Below are 9,616 nucleotides of genomic sequence, written 5' to 3'. Positions count from 1 at the left end.
TCTTTGATTGACAAAGGTGTTCTCAACAATAGTGAGATCATCAACGTATTTGAGCACCAGTTTGTTCTTATCTGTAGTTTGAGCAGCGTCATTAACCTGACAAACAAATGTGACAGGGCCTGTAAGTGTGCCCTGGGGTACACCACCTGTAAGATTGAGCCATTCAGAAAGGCAGTCTTGATATCTAACACACTGAGACCTCTCTGAGAGAAAATTACAAATCCAGGGGATTATGCAAGATCTGGCTCCCATTTGAATAAGCTTTGGAATAGCAATGTTGTGATCCACGCGATCAAACGCCTTACTAAAATCTGTTATTGTAACTCTGGACATGCTTTTAGTATTTTCAGCGTGAGACAAAATATTATCTACAAGTCTAACAAGATAATGAGAGGTGGAATATTTCTTTCTGTTTCCAAATTGATTACTATCAATTTGAGGCTCAATGTCCTCCATTAGCCACCCAATAATGTATGATTCCGCCACTTTGGCAAAATGGTCTGTCAAAGAGACAGGACGGAGTTGGTTCCAAACATGAGGGCTAGACTTTGGGATTGGGACAACAATAGCTTGTTTCCACTGGGGTGGTACAATTCCCTCATTAAAAGATGTGTTCAATATACAACAGAGAGGATCACTGATCTCATAAGCAAACTCGCGAATAATAGTGGCTGAAACTCCATCAGGACCTCCAGCTTTGTTCTTCTTGATCTTTTTGAGTTTTTCACATACCTCCCAGGGATATATTTCAGGCACAGATGCTTTAGCTGGGAGAAATGCGGGCAATTCCACAACATTTAACGGTCTTATGTCCCTAGCAACAGAGACAAAATGCTCATTGATCGAGTTTGAAACAGCCTTAGCATTTGTTGGATCAGTCTCAGGAGGAGGCTGTATGCAAGTTTGAGACTTGTTGTTGGTGGTCATCACACGTATTTCTCTATACCAGCTTGCTGGACTAGCCTTTTTTAGCCTTTGAACCCTATTATAGTAGTATTCGTTCTTGTCGGCAACAATGGAGCGTTGAACTTTGTTCCTGTAAAACTTCCACAACAAGGGTCGCTCTGAGAGAAAGCTTCCTGCCTTTCGCGTATAAGGTGTTTGGTTCTATCCGAGATCCACGGTTTGTCTGATATGTGCATTTTAATATCGCGAGTAGGGAAATAGGTTTCAATACCGTTGTTAAGCGTTTCATAAAAAGCATTGGTCTTAGCTACAGTTCCGGTGGCGTTATAAATCTCTACCCAATCATGCTTTGAGATCCATGCTCCAAATTCTCTGATACTGGAATCCTTCATGGGTCTGATCGTTCATGAATCCTTCATGGGTCTGATCCTTCATGGGTCTGATAAGGTGCTATCTTCAGTAGATAGCAGTTAAAATATCATAATTATGGTAGATAGCAGTTAATAATATCACAAATATGGTGCCATCTTCAGTAGATAGCAGTTAATAATATCATAATTATGGAGCTACCGGTATCTTCAGTAGATAGCAGTTAATAATATCATAATTATGGAGCTACCGGTATCTTCAGTAGATAGCAGTTAATAATATCATAATTGTGGAGCTACCGGTATCTTCAGTAGATAGCATTTAATAATATCATAATTATGGAGCTACCGGTATCTTCAGTAGATAGCGGTTAATAATACCATAATTATGGAGCTACCGGCAGTTAATAATATCACAATTATGGTGCCATCTTCAGTAGATAGCAGTCAATATCTTCAGTTACTAATATCACAACTATGGTACTATCTTTAGTAGATAGCAGTTAATAATATCACAATTATGGAGCGTTCTTCTGTAGATAGCACCGTGCTATCTTGAGTAGATAGCAATTAATAATATCCCAATTATTCAGTAGACAGTTGTTTATAATATCGCAATTATGGTTCTATCTTCAATAGATAGCAGCTGGTAATATCACATTCTTCAGTAGATAACAGTTTAATTAACAATATCACATTATGGTACTATCCATAATATGAAACATACATGCCCTACTGATGAAAAAGTACCTATAGACGAATCCAACGAGCCAAGTCATGGTCAGGATTTGGTCGGCCATATTTGGTTACCCGCATGCACCAAACAGGTGTTGTGAGTACCCAATTGGGTGGATTAAACCCGCTTAAGGTTGGTCCGAACCCTGGAATTATGGAAACTTTCGGGCCTCATAACTTCTAAATTGTTGGTCTAAAGTATATAAAAGTATACATATTTAGAATGGCAAAGACTTGACAAGTTCATCTGTGATGTCAAATTTGGGCCAAAATGGCACTTTTGGCCCAAAATTCCAAAAATAATGGTTTTTTTGTATTAATTTTTAAAAACTAGATCAAAATATCTAGGACCCGTTTTTTCATTTTTTTTTAATTTCGACCAATTTCACCAAAAATATTTGAAATTTGGGCCAAAATCGGGCTTTTTTATGATTTTTTTGAAAAATCAGCATTTTTTACCATTTTTGGCGCAAATTTCTCAAAGTTGGTCGAAATTCAAAAAAATGAAAAAACGGGTCCTAGATATTTTGATCTAGTTTTTAAAAATTAATAAAAAAAAAATTTTGGCCCAAAAAGTTTTTTGTTACGATGCACGAAAAAGAAGTGGGCCAAAAAACATTATTTTTGGGATTTTGGGCCAAAAGTGCCATTTTGGCCCAAATTTGACCTCACAGATGAAGTTTAGAAAATAATATACATGGTGCAGAAGTTAAGACAAGTATAGGAAGTCAGTCACCTAAGAAGTTTTAAAGTTTCATAAAATAGGACCAGAGGTCAAGGATCACTCACATTGTTTGAATGTGAAAAGTGAGTTAACATAATAATTAAGTATCTTCTGTTGAAATGCTTTTGTGACAAGTAGTGTACTTGATTTTGACTTTGTGTTGCTGACTCAAGTGTTATAAAATTGGTAGTAAAATTTAAAACAAGCACTGCAAAAACTGTCTATATATTAAACACCATTCTAGACACCATCTTGTCCTCGATTTGTAAACATATCTAAATGCTAAACATGTTTAGCAATTTGATACCTTGTGTTTAGATATTAAACACTTTGTTTAACATTAATTTAGATTTTACATGTGTTTGCAAATCGAGGACAAAAATTTCAATCTCTAGTCTAGACACAGTGTTTGCAGTGTGCCTTTGGACAATTAACATAAACTGTAACTGGAATTGAATTGGAATTGAAATGAATGCTCAGAATTGAATTGAAATTGATTAGCTGTTAATTTCACTGCATTGGATTGGAATTGAAATGAAATTATTTTGAAATTGAAAAATTGAATTGGAATCGAATTGAATTAATGCTTAAGCAAGGTGGATAGAATTGGAATTGAATAGCAAGACTCCAGGTGTAGAAAGAATTGAATTTGAATAGAATTGAAATCAATTTTCTGGAGTGAAATAACAATACACTATATACTGTTTCTACCATTGCCAATCTTCTGGTTTGCAGGTTTGGGAATTGCCACAATGTTTCAAAACTTACAAAACCATACCATGAGAGGCAAACCTTAGTTAACACATTTGCTAGTCAGCCAAATTGGCCTAAACCGGGGCTCAAACACAATACTGCTACATATTTGTATAGAAATTTAAAAGAAAAGGGTTGTAAAGGAAACCTACATAAATATGTTGTCTATACTTCACTTGACCCAAATATATGGGGTTTTTTTTGTGATGACACAATCGCACATGGAATTTTAGAGGGATTGTGATATAATAGCAGTTCCACATAGAAAAGCTGCACTATCATGAGACTATGCTGTTTTGTTTTTTAATTGATGCATTAAATGTTGGTTGAATATTTTTGATGAAAGTCAATCTTTGACAAGATGTAACTTTGCTACGTAAAAATGCTATGACAAAACGGTTTTCAGTTTTGGCTTTCTTTACTCAAGGGCTTGAATTTGATATATAAAATGATGCAGTTTGATGGCAAATTTGAATTCATCTTTCATGTACCTTGCACTATATAAGGGGCCTATAGTATATAATTATTATACGGCAGGTTAGTGCCACCCTCAAAACCCCGTTTTCAAGCTCTTTTCTCTTGACCCCATCAATTTCTTTTTTCAGCTATGAAGACCACATTTGAAGTTTCTAGAGCTTTTTTGGCTAATTTTTCCTCCAAATCCCTATTTTTTTAGTTCTGGACACCCAAGTTAGTCCAGTCAATCTGAACGAATAAGTGGTGTCAGTCACCACTAATTGCAACAGAATTTTTTTCACTTTTATACATTTTAGAGATGTCCCTTAACATCATACCAAAATATACTAAAATATACTTGGTGGAAAGGTAGTTTTTGGGGGGAAAAGGTCATACAGGGGTCAAATTTCAAAATTGCTTTAATCTTTTTAAAAACTATACCAAGGCATTCCTCTAGTCTTAAGGATTCAGAAAAAGTATAGTTTGTCATATCTGTGATGTACCATTCTCAAGTTATAAGCAAAAAGGTCAAAGGTCAAATTTTGGGCTCCACGTGGGTCAACTTCGAAAAAATGCTCCGATTTCCTTAAAAATGGTCTCAATGTGTTCGTCCTTTAAAAACACTCCAAAATAAGAATAGTTTGCCATATCTTGGATGTTTCGTTACCTAGGTAGCAGGGTAAAAAAGGTCATTGACCTAGTTTTCGATGTTACGCATGTAATAAATAACCTAAACAGTGCAAATATTCTTTAAATGAATTATGTTTGCAAGCCGAACAATTTGAGACCATTTTGGTTAAAATCAGACAATTTTTAGTTTTTTGACCTCTGTTGAACCCAACATTTGACCTTTGACCTTTTCGGTTATAACTCTAGAACCGTACATCACAGATATGGCAAACTATATTTTTCTGAATCCTTATGACAAGAGGAATAGTTTGGTATAGTTTTTAAAATGATTGAGCGATTTTGAAATGTGACCCTGTATGACCTTTTCCCGCCAAAACTACCTTTCCACCAAGTATATTTTAGTATACTTTTTGTATGCTGTTCAGGGGACATCTCTGACATTCATAGCAGTGAAAAAAATTCTGTTGCAATTAGTGATGAGTCAAAACCTACTTTGACTGGACTAGTTGTTGTCCCCAAACTCTTGTAATCATTTTTTGTAGTACCATAGTGGGGGTCTGGGGATCTTCTTGATAAATGATGAGCTACTTTTTATTTTATTTTATTTTATAAGGTTTTAAGGCCATGAGATAATGGAAGAGAATATTGACCTCTTCCAACTTCATTAATAATTGCTGGAGTTTATATTTGGAAAAGACAGATAGCACCATGATTGTGATATTATTAACTGCTATCTACTGAAAATAGCACCATGATTGTGATAATTATTAACTGCTATCTACTGAAGATAGCACCATGATTGTGATATTATTAACTGCTATCTACTGAAGATAGCACCATGATTGTGATATTATTAACTGCTATCTACTGAAGATAGCTCCATAATTGTGATATTATAGACTGCTATCTACTGAAGATAGCACCATGATTGTGATATTATTAACTGCTATCTACTGAAGATAGCACTATGATTGTGATATTATTAACTGCTTTCTACTGAAGATAGCACCATAATTGTGATATTATAGACTGCTATCTACTGAAGATAGCACCATGATTGTGATATTATAGACTGCTATCTACTAAAGATAGCACCATGATTGTGATATTATTAACTGCTATCTACTGAAGATAGCACCATGATTGTGATATTATTAACTGCTATCTGCTGAAGATAGCACCATGATTGTGATATTATTAACTGCTATCTACTGAAGATAGCACCATAATTGTGATATTATTGTGATATTATAGACTGCTATCTACTGAAGATAGCACCATGATTGTGATATTATTAACTGCTATCTACTGAAGATAGCACCATGATTGTGATATTATAGACTGCTATCTACTGAAGATAGCACCATGATTGTGATATTATTGACTGCTATCTACTGAAGATAGCACCATGATTGTGATATTATTAACTTCTATCTACTGAAGATAGCACCATGATTGTGATATTATAGACTGCTATCTACTGAAGATAGCACCATGATTGTGATATTATTGACTGCTATCTACTGAAGATAGCACCATGATTGTGATATTATTAACTGCTATCTACTGAAGATAGCACCATGATTGTGATATTATAGACTGCTATCTACTGAAGATAGCAATCAATCAATCAATCCCTGAAACTTATATAGCGCCTAAAACCAAGAACACTTGCACGAAGGCGCTGGACACATACAAAGATCATCATATGCAAACAAATGAAAAGAAATACATACATGATATCAATTCAAAAATATACACAATTATAGTTAGGGGAAAAAGTTCACTTTGGTGACCACTCTCTGGCTAGTAAGGTTTGACGATTGATTCGACTTCTATGGACCATTTAGAAAAAAAATAGCCACCATGTCCCTCGCGAAAATCCCGGCATTTTTCACTAGAGGCGGAAATGACACATTTATGCTTCTGTTTTCATTCAAAAATCACATTTACGCTCTACCAAATGGGGGCCATCTTGGATTTCTGGGAAAAAATTATTTTGTAACGTCAAATTAATGTCAGATTCGGATTTCTTGGGGTCGACTTACCGGAAAAAGTGTCTTTGTACACGATTTTAGGTAATCTAGTTCAAAACTTATTTTTTTCAAGATGGCGCCGGCGGCCACCATCTTGGATTTCTGGGTAAATATGAGTTCGTTATGTCAAAGTAATGTCAAATTTGAAATCCTTGTGGTCGACTTATCCATAAAAGTGTCTTTGTACACGATTTAAGGTCCTCTTGTTCAAAACTAAATTTTTCAAGATGGTGCCGGCCACCATCTTGGATTTCTGGGTGAAAATGATGCCGTAATGTCAAACTAATGTCAGAATCGGAATCCTTGTACTCGACATATCCGAAAAAGTGTCTTTGTGCATGATTATAGGTGCTCTGGTTCAAAACTTAAATTTTGGATTTTGGCCTCTAGCGAAAAATGCCGGGATTTTCGCGAGGGACATGGTGGCTATTTTTTTCTAAATGGTCCATAGAAGTCGAATCAATCGTCAAACCTTACTAGCCAGAGAGTGGTCACCAAAGTGAACTTTTTCCCCTAACTATTACAAAGTTAATGCTTATACGCAATTCCAAACAGGTGATGTTTAACCAGTTTCTTAAAAATGACAATGGATTCTGCATTTCTGATGTGTTTGGGCAGTTTGTTCCAGATGCGGGGTCCATAGCAGGAGAAAGACATATCCGCAAATGTTGAGTTCTTTGTTCAATGAATAGTGGTGTTGATGATGTTGTGGAGCGAAGGCATATGCGACCAGTTTGTTCATGAAGCATATCAGAAATATAATCCGGAGTTTGTTTGTGAGAAGATTTGTAAACGAGGACCAGGATTTTAAAATCAACTCGTTGCTTAATGGGTAACCAGTGCATGTCAATGAGATCATTTGTGATCGAGTCATATTTGCGTTTCCTGGTAATTAGGCGTGCAGCGGTACGCTGGATATTTTGAAGACGCTTGAAAAGTGTTTCGCTGATGCCGACAAGTAAACTATTAGCACCATAATTGTGATATTATTAAGTGCTATCTACTGAACATAGCATCATGATTGTGATGTTATTAATTGCTATCTACTGAAGATAGCACCATGATTGTGATATTATAGACTGCTATCTACTGAAGATAGCACCATGATTGTGATATTATTAACTGCTATCTACTGAAGATGGCACCATAATTGTGATATTATTAAGTGCTATCTACTGAAGAATGAGGATAGCACAATTTTATTGATATTATCAACATTATTAACAGATGTATATTCAAGATAGCACCTTATTTGTGATATTATTGACTGCTATCTACTGAAGATAGCTCCATAATTGTGATATTGTTAACTAAACTGTTATCTACTGAAGAATGAGGATAGCACAATTATATTGATATTATCAACATGATTTAAAACAGATGTATATTATTAACAGTTGTATACTCAAGAGAGCACTTTAGGCCTAAAACTAAAAAAATCGTTTGATTGGCGTAACATAAAAAATATTAGGGTAGGTCGGTCGGCAATTTAAAAAAATGTTTACACACATTTTCAGCTGTAAATTGCGTAAATTGGAACTTTTTTAACAATGTTTTAAAAATTTCAATTAAAAAAAAAAATTTAAACATTTTTTTGTGCAAAAATATAAGAAAAAAGGTCTGGTCAGGCCTATTTTTAGGGTCGTAGGGTTACGCCAATCAAACAATTTATTTTAGGCCTTTATTGACTGCTATCTATTGAAGATAATAATAATATCAGATATGGCATTTTTTCACACTTTCTGGATACTCAGATCCCTCAAAGCGTGCCACAGGTCGATATGCTGCCAAGCCCCTAAGGGCAGCGCAACTTGACCTCAATGCTGAGTGTGAATGACAACAGGCCCGGGCTGATCCCCTGCTCTTTACGAAAAGGCCTGCAACTTTTGCATGTCCAGGTATTGCTCTTCTGGTACATGTGACCACCATTTTACGAGACTCTCCGAACCACAACACACTATGCACCCACTCTGGTGTCTGCACGTTTAAGGCCACAATGATTGGGATAGAGGATAAATGAGAAAGCTCATGATCTTACAACCTTCCGACCGATAGCCTAGCACACCAAACTACATGACCACCCTCTACCTCTAGGCTAATACTGTAGCCTTCTACAGGGTGGACTAAGGATGACTTCCATTTCTCTAAGGATGACTACCATTTCTCTTCTCCTCTGTTCATCCGCCAGTGCACTGCCATTGACTTAGGAGGTCGCAACTCATCCGCCTTCACTACTGATGCCAACTACTAATGCTGGCTCGCTAGATCCGCCGCTGGTCTTCCCCGTAACCCTGGCCAGGGAGGCTAAGGGGGTACCCAGTGCTTGCCCCCAAGTCTATGGAAAGGGGAAGGGGCCCCCTGTCCCTCCATGCTGCCATGCCTTAAGAAGGGTCCCTGCATGCCGTACCCATAGATAGTACCATGATTGTGATATTGTTGGCTGCTATCTACTGAAGATAGTACCATAATTGTGATATTATTAAATGCTATGTATTGGAGATAGCACCATATTTGTAATATTAGTAACTGCTAGCTAGCACCATGATTGTGATATTGTTGGCTGCTATCTACCGTAAAATAGCACCATAATTGTGATATTACCAGCTGTTATCTACTGAAGATAGCACCATAATTATGATATTATTATCTGCTATCTTCTGAAGATAGCACCTTATTTTTGATATTATTGATTGCTATCTACTGAAGGAAGATAGCAACATAATTGTGATATTGTTAACTAAACTGTTATCTACCAATTACAGGAATTCCACGACTGACCAATTCACAATGGATTTCACCCTCTAGAGGGTATACTAACTAGTTTTCGACTGCGACTAATGTAGCATGCGGTTGGCGTTCCCGTATCGCGTTTCACGTACATTTCGCAATCTCCCTAATCACACATTATGGCTTTAAATCAAACTTTGATGTACCAATGCAACATACATGAACACGTACCGTGGGCCTATCGTACGTGCGCATAAACATGAAGGTTATCAGCAAAGTCC

This window comes from Amphiura filiformis, chromosome 20 (genome assembly GCF_039555335.1).
Source record: "Amphiura filiformis chromosome 20, Afil_fr2py, whole genome shotgun sequence".
Taxonomy (NCBI): Eukaryota; Metazoa; Echinodermata; class Ophiuroidea; order Amphilepidida; family Amphiuridae; genus Amphiura; species Amphiura filiformis.
Note: the sequence above shows the minus strand (reverse complement) of the source record.